Source organism: Polyodon spathula, chromosome 19 (assembly GCF_017654505.1).
Source record: "Polyodon spathula isolate WHYD16114869_AA chromosome 19, ASM1765450v1, whole genome shotgun sequence".
In the NCBI taxonomy this organism is placed as follows: domain Eukaryota; kingdom Metazoa; phylum Chordata; class Actinopteri; order Acipenseriformes; family Polyodontidae; genus Polyodon; species Polyodon spathula.
This window is the reverse complement of record NC_054552.1, coordinates 4,387,082-4,400,437: the sequence shown is the minus strand read 5'-3', so window position 1 is coordinate 4,400,437 and position 13,356 is coordinate 4,387,082.

Sequence of the window (13,356 nt, the reverse complement as noted above, 5' to 3'; positions counted from 1 at the left end):
TTGCAGTGCCTTGTAACCCTTTAAAGGGTTGGAAGTTAGGATGGCTATACCTTAAGAGCTCTGTGGAAAAGGTTTCTTTCTTTTTTTTTATCTCCCCTCCTGCTCAAGTGACATACAGGAGAAAGAGTATTGTACTGGTAACAAAATGAATATGCAGTCCGACTGTTCGCCTGTGGTGTTGATGGCAATGGAAGACTACATTTCCCATCATTTTTGACCAGAGTGTCCTTGTATGAAAGCAGCATCTGAAGGTCTAATATAACCCTTGTGAGGAGACGGCGGTAGCTGGAATAACATCAGTTGGTTACGCTTTGATGACGCTGGTTTTAACTTGAACTCCATTCGTTGCGGAGATTGTTCCGTTTATAATGGTGTATGTAAGATTCCTTTTGATGACACTTCACGCATGGGCTAACCTTTTCGCTTTTGTGTTGGCAAAATAAATCTTAATGTAGGATCGAATTTCATTTCCTTTTTTTTTTTTTTTTTTTTTTTTTTTTTTTTACGGTCTTAGCCAATTGTCTGACTCTCTTGTCTGCACACGTCCTTTGAAAATGTGGAATTAATCGGAAAGGGGATCCTTTTTTCTATCGGATTTTAGATTCCGGCTTTGTTTTTACAGGTACTGTAATTGTAGATATAGTTGGAGGCCTAGGTTAACCAACTTTTCAAATTTCTTCCAAAAGGTAAATTTAATATTAAGATTAAAAACAGCATGACCTTTCCATTGCCTTTTTATAGTAGGTCTGAGAATACTTGTATTTTCAGTTCTGCTTGGCTGCTCCTCTGCATCTTGTATTGTTGGTTCAGTGAGCATCTCAGGCACTGTTATCTTGCCAATTTCATTGTCTGCCTCTGGGTCATTAGTGTTTGCCTCTGTGTCTCTGTATTATTGGTGTGATTTAACACGTGTTTTGATTCGTTTCTAAATACCATTCAGGCAAAAAGTAGATTTTCCAAGATTTATAGATTAGTTCCTTGGTTGCTTGACACCATGTTTTTCTCATCTTGCTTGCTGTACAGTAAATTGCTTAGTGTCTACACATGAGAGTACACATGTCCACATTTAATTACATGAAAATCTGCAGAGACATTTAATACTGTAGAGCCATAAATATTTGCGCCCAAAATATTTGGCGAATCACACCCATAAAACCTATTTTGCTGCAGAAATGTTGGTGACCTGTATCTATGACGTGTATATTGTAGTATAGTATGTAGGCTGTAGTTAACATTGGCTGATGAGGAAGTGCATTTTGCTGACCCAGGAGTGTTAACAGGCAAGACCAGTGTGGGGGTTCTTAGAAATGACCCAAGCCAAGTGGATAGCACCTAGTACTGCAATACTCAAATCTCAAACAAGCTCTGCAAACAACCTGCATGTCCATTACCAAGCATGGAAAACACATCCACTGTAGAATCTCCTACAGCAGAAAAATATTCATGCTAAGTTTTATCTGAGGTAATAGTTCCCAAGATACTGTACAGCCTTCAAACGCACAGCAAGAGGGTCTGAGGATATCCTTGCTTTTCCACAACTGGTCCGGAGGCCCCCAGCTTATCCTCACAGAATAAAGTGCTGTAATACAGTCCCTTTTGAACTGGCGACGTTGATGCACATTAGCAGCTCTAGCTAATTTAAGAGCCAGCGCTCCTTCATTTGACTTGGTGGCACTACGGTAGCTAACTTTGAGGCGTGGAGGTTTTTCTAAGCAGTGATCTGTCAGTTGCAATAATTGTATCACCAGACACTGAAATGAAAAACTGAAAGAATGCACACAATTAATATCAACAATTAGAGTTACAGCGAGAACCAGTAGTATTTATTTGTGCAGTGTATGATAGTGTAGCTTGCTGTTTTTACAGCATGCTAGGTGTGCACTGTGCGCACATTAAACCCTTTAGATACAATCTAAATATTTTAGATGTGTTTTAAATAACACGTTGGGTGCAATACTGTAGCTGCATTTGCAGTGCAACTACATTTTATGCCCTATTATAGTGGGTAAGCTCATGGTTTTTGTCTTGCATTCATACCAGTTGCAGATGCCTCCCAGTACAGAATTGTGTACTGGTGTCTAGTGCAAACTCTTGTTTTTCACGAGCGTTTATTAAAAGACAAATTGCTATTGCATTAACTGTGCAGCTGGAGCAAGATGTCATTAGAGTCGATTTGCTAACTTGCTCTGTGTTTTACTGTAGCTCTTGAATTGTGGAATGGTGTACAGCAAGTTTACTGCTGTTTTTGTTGAAATTAAAATACTGAGCATTTGCTCAAATTCATGGATGTAAATGAGTTTTCTTTAGCAAATTGATATAAAAACCAATACAAGTCTCCTTGTCCGTGCAGTAAAAGCTAACTGGTGAAGCCAATGCTTTTGGGACTCATTTATTTTCTGGTTGGTGCAGAGTTCTGTGACATTTATGCTGTGCTGTAAATCAAAGTTTGGGATTCTAGTGATAGGTTAACTGTAGCCTACTGTATATTAACTGTACACAGCTGTGTAACTGTACAGTAGTTGACATTGGATGGCTGGTAGGGTTTCAAGTTGTCCCGGGTACATTTTTCAATGCTTTTAATGGCAAGACCAACATGGTAAAAGCTACTAACGATACTTGTTGGAACATATCCCACATCCAGGCTGTGACACTAATGTACGCCGGGTGATAATGTCATACAGCATGTTTCATTAAATTTGTAATTATTCTCAAACTATGGTCTTCCTATTAATGAGTAAAGCTGCCTTTTTGTCCTAAGATGATCTTGAAACTTGCCACTGCTTCAGCTAGTTCAGACCCCAAACTGATGGGCTGAGCTGCTGTTCAAACCTGTGACCCTGTAATGCACAGGGTCAGACTAGCTCACAATAGTAAGTTAAGTCACTGGCTGCTATTCTTCTAAAGTTGTATGTTGGGTCCTTTTGTGAACAAAGAAAAGGGATGGCCACTTAGCAAGCATAGAGGGTACATCATTTGTCTAGAGCACTATATCATTTAGTTCTAAGGTTCCAGGTAAGGTTAATTATTTTAGTATTGGTTTAAAAAAAAAAAAAAAAAATTCAAACGTGTAGCAGAAACTATTATTAACCCTAATCAATAGTTTAATAACTACAAGATTTCTTTATTTTTTTTTTCCCCTCCTGTTTGCTGGCGGACTTCCAAGTTAGGCTGAAAGCAAGTAGTTGTCATCGGCTCTGTACGTTGATCTATGTGATTTTGTAATGCATTCTACAAGCCTGAGCACAAGACATTTTATAGCTAATGGCCTACTGATGAGTGTAAAGGGGAGAAGTACTTGGTATAATGACCAGTGCTGCTTTATGTACTGTTTGACGTGATTTTTTATTTTTTTTTTTTTTTCTTTTTTTTTTTTTTTTTTTTTTTTTTTGACACTAGTCACAGCTGGAATACAATTGCAAAGGAAAGAGAGTGCGTTACATGTTACCATATTAATTTGCTCCACGTATAACTCATTTTTAAAAAGAAGGAAAAAAGTATTGAGGAGTGGTGAAGCCTATAAATTGAGAGATCCCAGCTTAACGAGGAGCGGAGATACCAGATAGACGGGAGGGAGGAATGAGCAACAGTGGGCAGTAGGGGTCTGAGAGCACATCCCATCTGTCAGCTGGTTCTTGCAGAAAACTAAAGGAGAGGTAGAGCAGGTGGTACACAATCACATGGAGCCCCTAGGCAGTTGCCAGAGACTGGAAGGGTGGAAGGGTAAAGTGACCCAAGCATGCTCAATAAGTGGCAGAGTAGTAGGCAAGATGCTGTTTCTGTTTATGGTTCAGGTCCCATCATGCATTGCCAAATTGTTTGGGTTTAAGCCCAAGATGAGGTGGCAATTGCTGCCTTCATGTGCATTCAACATCTATTAGCCATGGCACTGAAGACCACACATACTGCTACAGTAAAACCGCCTTTGTTGGTGTAACTGCTTTGTATTTGTAATGCATGCAGTTGTTTTAACTTTCCTATCCAGTAAGCTCCAGTATGCAGAGTGGGTAGAGTCTGGTTGGACATTGTGCTGTAACACTGCAAGCCATTGAGAAGAAGCCCATGATGCACAATAAAGCAGAGCGTTGTCATCTTTACAGGGCTGCTCCTGCACCAGGAGTTGACAGGTGTGACACCTACTTTGTCCTTGGCTCAGCTGGGCTCCCCCCTTAGCTGTGGCCTCACTTGGCAGATTGATGGTGTTTTCCTGTTATTGTATAGTAGTCTCTTCAAGCTGTTGACCTTACTATTCAACATAAATGGCGACCCCATGCCTTTCTTTTTGTACATATCCACAAAGTGAAATCCTACAACGTGGAATCCCAATCGTACTGTAGCTAAATAATTTCCATGTGCTATTCTGGACAGTCATTTAAGTACAGCCTGATTTAGAAAGTATGTTTAGGACATCAATGATATGGTGTGTTCTAATCACCCTGTATTTCCTCTGAAATACCTATGTGTACAATATTTGTTATTTTTACTCTTGTCTCTGTGAGGGGACTGAAAGGGACAGGAACCTATTGCACTACTGTACACAATTACAAATTAATTCTGATTCCTAAACCTACAGATTTGAGATCATATACACAACTCTCCAAATTAATTTTACACCTCAGGAAATTTCTCTTATGTACTGTGTATTATGTATGTAAATACTATACCTACCCCCCCCCCCAAAGCGCTTTATTAGATATTCCCAGTTTTCCTTAGTTGTTAGTATGGGGCCGTGTAGTTTTATCACTTGAGGTGCAGACATGGCACTGATAAAGAGCTGTGACACGCACTTCAGGTGCCGAGTCTGTGTAAGACTGTTAATGGAAAGTTGAATGTGCTTTTCTATATGAAACAGCACAGTGCATTGTGTGATGGAAATGTGGAGTGTATTATGAATGGAGTCGGCTACAGCATTCACCGAAAATAAACTGCATTTTGTAAAGCCAAATAAAAAAAGCATTCTCGAGGATTGTTTTATTGCAGTGCTACTAATTTTTGTGATGGATTTGACACGTATTTTGAAGACTTTCTTTCAGTTAATTCAGTGATATTCATAACCCTGTAACAACCCACGAAGGATATAGGAAAGCAGGTGGTAATTTGCTTGTGGATTATGGTGTCTATCTGCTGTATGTTTGTTTGGTACTGATCGTTTTTAGTGTTTTGCCCATTCTGGACTTTAAAATGATTGAAGGCAGTGTGCTGTGTTGCACTAATATTGACACTGTTATGTGCTTTCCATGTTACTGTAGAAAAGCAGCCCTTGCATATCAATAGATTGTTTCTGGCTGCATAGTCCCAGGTATCTGCTTTGCATTTCAATTAAACGTGGAGAGCTTTCTGGTGTATGATAGAATCCAGAGATCTGTAGCCCCAGGAGTATGAGATGCTCAGTGAGATCAAGCAGCAGGTTGAATACTGTAGCTTCACCAGAAAGCACAATACTTTTTAACCAGATTATGGGTTCCTCTTAGATTTGCAGCCCTGAAACTTTCAATTTTTTCTACTTTCCCAGTATGCAGTTCTTCCTTTCCTGTATTTTTTTTCTAATTTAAATTTCCTAAACAATTTATCACTGCCTTGAGCTAGTTAGTATGCCGTTTTCAGTTCCTGTACAGTATTTTTCAATATTTTTCATTTTGTTCTCTATACATTTGCATGAAATATCCTGAGGAGGAGGAGGAATACATCTAGTCTCTTTGTTTGTTAAAAAAAAAATCAGTGCTTCTGCTTCATAAAAAAGATCTGGCTAACATACTAAAAATTCTATTAACTCAAATTTTAATCAAATAGCTGATGCTATTTTTGAAATACGAAATGTAATTTGTGGAGCATAAGGAGTGGATTATGCATTCAAGGCGCTTAATGCGGCTGATCATTTTCTGGGTTATTGTATACTTGTATACATTTAAAATTGCCGGTGTCAAAATGGACAAAACCGACAACTTTTGCCCTCCCAAATTGCCTTGGTGTGAATCCTAATGGTTGGCTGGGCAGGTCACCACGTCACCGGGAGCCATGCCCTGGCAGCCTTCATGAAGTGAATGTTATTTTGTTACTCTGTTCACTCTTTTCTTATATGCAGTTCTGAAAGAAGCACATTTCGTTGCAACCGTATTTTCATTAAAACAGTGATACTACATCAGGTGGAAGGCATGCAAACAGATTATTTTACGTTCATGCCTGCGCTTTCCTGGTGAGTGAAATTGTTCTGACCCCCCCCAATTTATTTTGTGTCATTAACCAACCTGCTGCATTCCCAAAGAGCCAATGACATGCTTTGTCCCCAATGTGGAAATATGCAAGCAGAACTTTCTGCACTACAGTAATCAAGAAGACTAATGTTAATGCCCTAAGATTACTGTGAGCTGAGGGGAGACTTGCTTCACAAGATCTCATACTACTGCGATTGGACTGAAATTTAAAGGTCATGTGATAACTGTCACTTGAGTGAAACCACTTGAACTTTTCCTGATATTTTTTTTTAGTGTCTGAAGTGTCATTTCATTTGTACAACATGCTTTGTTTTATGTTTAATCACATTTGGTCCTTAAAACATTTCAGACAGGCTTGCCTTTTTTATACGGTGCAGGAAACACTGACAGCTCTTTATAATAGGCCAGTATTGTGCTGATTTGTCATTGTTACAGTTGTACATTAGTGCATGAAAAGTAAGACTTCATTTTCAATTGAAAAGTGCAGAGATGTCTTTTGACGCACAAGGATGTTGCTGAAATGTGATCTTTGTGGCTAATAGGTCATGGTATTGACTGGATGGGGTAACTCCTATTATATTTTGGATGTTGCCCTGGCTTTCATCATTGCTCAGATCTCAGTCTTTGCCATAGCATAACAGGAGAATAAAACACGTATCCCCTTTTATTTCGGTATACCTACTGTAGCATGCAAAAATCGAATTTCTTAAATTATGGAATGTCAAGAAGAATAGTTTTCATAAATTCTTTTGTCATGCTATTGGGGTGGGATTTAAAAAAAAAAAAAAAAAAAAAAAAAATAAATCTTACTCCATGTTTGTATCCTTTATAGTGCTCTGATGAAAGGGATCATTGATACTGGAAGCTAAAGTATATTGGAAGTGCCTTCAACATAATTGAGTAGCATGCAAATTACTTGGATCATGACCCCAGAATTATAATGAAGGGTGTATTCTCTGTTTGGTGGAATGCATTTTATTGTTTAAAAAAAAAAAAAAAAAAAGGGGGTCATATTTAAGATGTGAGGTTATCCTCATTCGAGTCCTGGTACTCCCAATTAGTTTTTAACGCACTGTATAACTGAACAAAGGGCAAGATTTCTTGTCAGCTATGATCGGAATTATTGAGTGACTCTTAACACTGTAGTCTGCAAGGCATTCCATTAAATCTAGCTGTGCCTGTCTCTAGTGAGTTTGTTGAAAACCAAGCCGAATGGTTTATGAATGTGATCAATACCACTGTAGACATCTTCTGATCATCCACATCAAATATTTACATGCTGTCTAAATATATCTTGCATTCAGCTCTCCACTACTGTCCATGCCAGAGGTTAATGTGGGTCACAGTATTTTAGATAAGGATTTCTTTCGGAGGAATGATTTGAGACTGGTTTAAGCAATGCTGAAAAATGTGTGTGCTCTCTGTGAGATGTGAGTTTAGGAATGTGTAACTTGACAGGGTTAAAAGTCACACTGGTCTAGTCCTGGGTTTCATATCTCCCCTGCTATGTTACTGAAATGACCAGAATTTAAGTCTTTAAACTATCACAGGGAATGCCTATGGCCCCTGCTAACACTTCTGATTGCATTTAAAACTAACTTTACGAAAGCAGCTACTGTAGAATGGAGTAACGATGTATCAAACAGCAACTTTTTAGCTTAAACTCCTGGCAACTGATCTCAAGTAATATACTAAACCTGAGTGTAGTTCTGAAACCCAAGACTGGGTGTAGGACTAGAGGGGGTTCCTTATCCAATTACTTTGTCAGAAACAAATCAGTTGGATTCAGTTGGATTTATGTGTTTTAGTCGCCACTGTAGACTGGTTTGGTTTTGTTTTTTAAAAAAAACACATGCTACAGTAGTTAGTTTAGGTTTTAATATGGTTTATTTTTGTCAGTTTGTGTAATACTCGTTTTTCTGATTTTATTGTCCCATCACTTGTATCACATGCCTGACTTGCCTATGCAGTTGGTTTATTCACTGCCCTCCCTCATTTTCTCTTCCATTTAGCTTTCTCACACTTGCATAAGCATTGTCAGGAGGCTTCCACTTGGTTTGCGACTTCATTGCTTTAAATTTTACAAATGGATTAAATTTGTACTTATAACCCTACTATATTAATCTTAGTCTTGATGACAAAATGATAGTAATAATTGCATGCTGTGTGGTGGAGAGAGATAAGACTCTGCTCTAACTGAAGCTGACCTGTGTCAAAGCAGAATTATAAAGAAGTGGAAGGAGGACAACGGTTTGTTTTAAGTGGAGGGGGTTGCACTGTATGATAAGCTGTGTTTCTGTCGCATTATTAAAAAATTTCATTAACGATCCAAGTGGGCATCAGTCTTATAGTTCTGGTCCCAAGCAAGTTCTAAATTGCATTTTATTTTATTTTTTTTTTAAATGCTCCTCTCCTGTTCAGAAAAGCAAACGCTGATTTGGTGGAGCCCTGCACAGCTCTGCCTAACAGCACCCCCTGCTGAGAGAGGCAAGACTTGCAACAGCTGCCAGGTTGCCTTTTTCAGCACCTGCCTCCTTATTTCTGGTTCAGCTTTGGTTTTCCTCTCTTCAGGAGAACATTCCCCTCTCTTTCACCTTTTCAGGACCCCCACAGACTCTGTGCTTGGGTTCAATGCTTTTATATGCCAGCGTTCTCTAGGCAGAGTTTTGATTTGCATAAGCGTTATGCCCCTTTCCTGATCCCAACTTCAGCATGATCTCCTCTCTCTATTCTGATGAACGAAGGCTGTGAAAACTACCACTGTCCCCAGTTGGGGAATGGAAGACTCGCATTGCATAGTAGTTTGAGCTTTCATGCAATGCTGCTTTTGCAAAGGGAACGCGCAACTGAGTCTATAATAGATGCTGTAATAACCCACGGACTAAAAATGCACTCTACAGTAGTGGACAGTTGGAGGCACAGTGTAAATCTCATATAGCAAGGCTAATACTAAAACCCAGGTATGGTGCATAATCTTCAGCACTCTGCTCCTGTAGGTATAGTGGCCAGTAGAAGTAGGTGGTGACCAATAAGACCTTGTATGAATGGGGGTTTATTGAAAATTGTACAGCATTGTTTCAAGGTGGAGGAAACCCCTTCCATACCTTTACCTTTAAACCTGGCAGAATATGTGCAATACAGGACAGTGTTCTTTTTGAAGGAATAGAATTATAGGCTTGTAAGCTCAGCTTTGAGACTTCAGTTGAGCGTTTCATAATTGTGTTTCATTGCAAGAATGGGTTTTCACAGTATTTCTGTGCCAGATTTAGAATTACTGTTTGTTCCTTCTTAAATAGGTGTGCTTCACATAATTTGCAGGTGTTTACAGTAATTTTTCCCTCAGGGCCACTGTGAAGCAAGCTCAGCAATTTATCTGTCCAATAGGGTTCCTTCCTTCCTTATTATTATTTGTTGATGTATTTGTTATATATTATAAGAATGGAGGTGTGTTCTGTAGTAAATAAGATTTTTGGCTGCTGCCAGTCAGTAAGATCCACTAGGAGCATGTTTTATGGAAACGCATTTATCACATTCCCTAACTGAGACCTTCTGCAGAGTTTTGTATAAAAATGGCAAACGAGCCTAATTGGCCAGCACCTGTTCAAGTGGTACTTTCTAATAACGAGAACCGTAACCATGCCTGGCGCCCATCAGGACAGCAATGCCAGTTTCTGTGAATACACTCTTGTAATTTTTCAAAATGCAGCTTTTTGAATTGACTTGTCATTCACATTTTCTTTAGTCATCATCATCATCATTGTCAAAAAAAAAAAAAAAAAAAAAAAAACTGGAAGAGATCGTCCATGTGCTTTGTATTCTGGATCTTGGTGTATGTATTTTGGAGTCGTATGATTGTGTGCTCTATAAGTGTGTAAGTGGGGCTTGTGAAACTGAAGTGTGACATGTTACATGCTCGGCTCTTCTCAAAGTGTGCATGGCGTGCCATTCTGATTAGCTTCATGTCCTGCGGATGTATGAATGAATATACAAATGTTGCCATTTCTGACCAGCTGACAGTCTAAGGATAAGAGCCTTGCTTGCCGTTCTAAGCCTCTCCGAGCTGATTCTCAACATGCCCTGATTTGTCTGTTTTATTCTTTCCTCTCGTGAGGTGGACACAGGGATAATCCACCATAACTAAGCCAATCTGAATGTAATGCATCTGGCCATCTCTCTTCCAGATTCAAATACTAGCCTCCTAAGGGGACATGGAACACAAAGTCAGATGTCGGCATGGTGTTTTTTGTGTTTGTTTAAAAGGTGGTGTTGCAAGTCTATTGATGTAATTTAGCAATCTGATTTTTAAAGTTCCTTTTAAACTGAATGAATCTAGTGACTGGAATATAAACATGTACAGTACCAGTGCAGTTGCCTTGTACAATATACTGCATTCCGATGACTTTTGTTTTTAAATTAATACACCCACACCTCGTTATATCGCCCCTCGCTATATGCGGATTCGGATACATCGCGGTCCTGGAGTTGGCTCCCCATTTTTACTGTCTAACTGTGCATGCCTTAGCTGCAGTATACACAGGCACTTAGAATTACTGTTTGTTTTATTTTGTACTGCACATCACAAACAACAACATACAAAACAATTAAAAACAAAGCATTAATATCGTACTGTTATCATATACACATGTATTGCACAATAACACACAACTAATTTAAATATCTACTGGCTGAATTGGTTTTTATTTTAGCCAGCTAGGTGTTCACGTGTGGCAGCAGTGCACTAGCAAAAGCCTCTATGTTGGGAACGGATTCTTTCAATGCAGTGGGTTTGTGCATTTGAGAAAGGAGAGGAAGACTCATGAAATTAATTGGAGACTCAAGTTGATGAGAAGCAATTACTCTCCGCTTACGAATTAAAACGGTGTGCTGCTTTTTATATGAAAAATAAGAAAAAGCAGGTTGAGGATTTATACTGGACCCTGACAGCCCTGATAAAACGAGGGAGTGGTTGTACAGTATTTATTAGCCTATTGGTTTTTCTATGGGTCTCTCATTATATCGTGGCCCTCAATATATAGCGGATTTATATTGGACCCTGACACCCGCGATATACTGAGTGGGTGGTGGAGTACAATTACAGTTCTGAATTCTCTAAACCCTTAGAAGTCACTGCTCGTACACTGTTGATGGGAAACACAGTGACTGCTGCTGATTAAGACAGGGATAGTATGTTTTATTCATACAGTGTATTCATACCAACTGTAAAACACCTATTCTCCATTTTAGAATTCAAGAACCATTGGGTGAACTACAATGAGCTACAATGCGAAACATGCCTCTATTAAAAAATGACGCATTATGTAAAGAAAGACTCAACTCGTCTACACAGTGCATCGTTCCACCCTCATGGAAAACAACCTCATATTTCTGACAGGAGAATTGGACTGTCCCGCATTTTAAAGTACAGTTGAGTTTTTTCTCCAAGGCATTATTAATTAGCTAGTAGGTAATAAAGAATGTGTTTGGCATGTAGTCTAATTTAAAAATCAATTTACAATATTTATTGGTTTATTAAAATTCAGAATTCATCCCATAACCAGCTTGGCTCAAAGTGCAACAATAAGCAGCCATGGAGCACCTTGTGTTTGGATTAATATTTCCATGCTGTCTGCACACAGTGTTATTTAACAGTAGTTCATTTATTGCATATTATGAGTATTTTGCTTCCAGTGTTGCTGTAAATCGAAGAAGATTTAGTTGCAGGGCAGGTATTTTTCTGTTTGCTGGAGCTTATCACAGAAACAGCAGAGTAAAATGATGATCTGTGAAAACTGAAATAGTTAAGTCAACAAAGCATTGGTATAAATGAAGGTATTGCCTGGATAAACATTTGTTAAATGTCTTGCTATGTTTAAAAGTGTAGCAAAAAAACTCCAACAAATATTGTGGCATAAAAGACCTTGGTTCAAAATGCATAGGATGGTTTAAAATCTTTTTGTTTTTACAAGCCACACCCAGGTACAATTGAATAATAAATAAAACGTGATTTGCTCATTTCCGCCTCTTGTGTACTCTACTCAAGACACCCCCTAGCTAAAGTGGTCTGTTTCTAGTTAAAAAATTGATCAGTTATTGGAGTAACAAGGGGTAGGGGGAACACTTATGGAAGCATTTAACTGCAATTGAGTGAGATTGGTCTTGTTATTTTCTGTTCTAAGCTTCATTAAGCTAGCTCGGTAACCTCTGTTTGGAGTGTTTGTTTGCTGTGTTCACTGCTTAGCAGAGAGATGCCCATCATATTGGTCAGGCTTTTGTATTCAGTGTACTCCGCTGCAGTTTTAAAATCCCACAACCATGTTGATCTTGGAAGACCAGCCCGCTTGAGAACACCGCTGAAACATAATTTCAATTCTTTGGAAATGTCAGAAGCTGCTAGCTCTTTTTAAACAGCATTATATAAGTATCCAGTCTAAAAAAAAAAAAAAAAAAAAAAAAAAAAAAAATTGTAATAAAACAAAATGTGCAGTAATCTGCCTTGGAGGTAATGTACAACCTTGCCTTTATGACCCAGTGGTAGGATTGATTTACACTGTGTGTGTGTGGTTTGAATTGCAGATCACCTGGTTATGTATACTGTTGACTTCTATGCTACATTTAATACTGTATACAGTACCTTTTTCTTTTGAAGCCAATTATGGATCACACTCTACTGACCATCTTAATCTAAATTTGCTTGCGTTTGACTGCAATGCTATGAGATTAAATAAAATCCATGTGGATGTACATTTAACAATGTGATTTGACTTAGTACAGCAGGGTTTGTTTCTTTGTTTCGATTCCCATTGTCACATGCCTGCCCTCCTTTCAAAGCAAGATGTGAAACACTGCTTTCTAAACACATTCACTAACTACAATGCAGAAATCCAGTTAATAGGCAAACAAATTTCGTCGCCTTCAGTCTTTTCTTAGTTGCCTTTTTATAGATATGCACAACCAAACATGCTTTGATTTGTACTGGCGTTGAATCTGTTGTGCAGCAACAGTGTAAGATGGGGGAGATTGGGTGGAGAGTGTGTTTGATAGACCTGCTGCTGTAGGGCAGTGTCAAATGTCTGTGTTGCGAACGCCAAATTTATTAACTGACCAGCAAACAAACGCCCCACTTTCAGCTTTAAGCATACAATCGCTC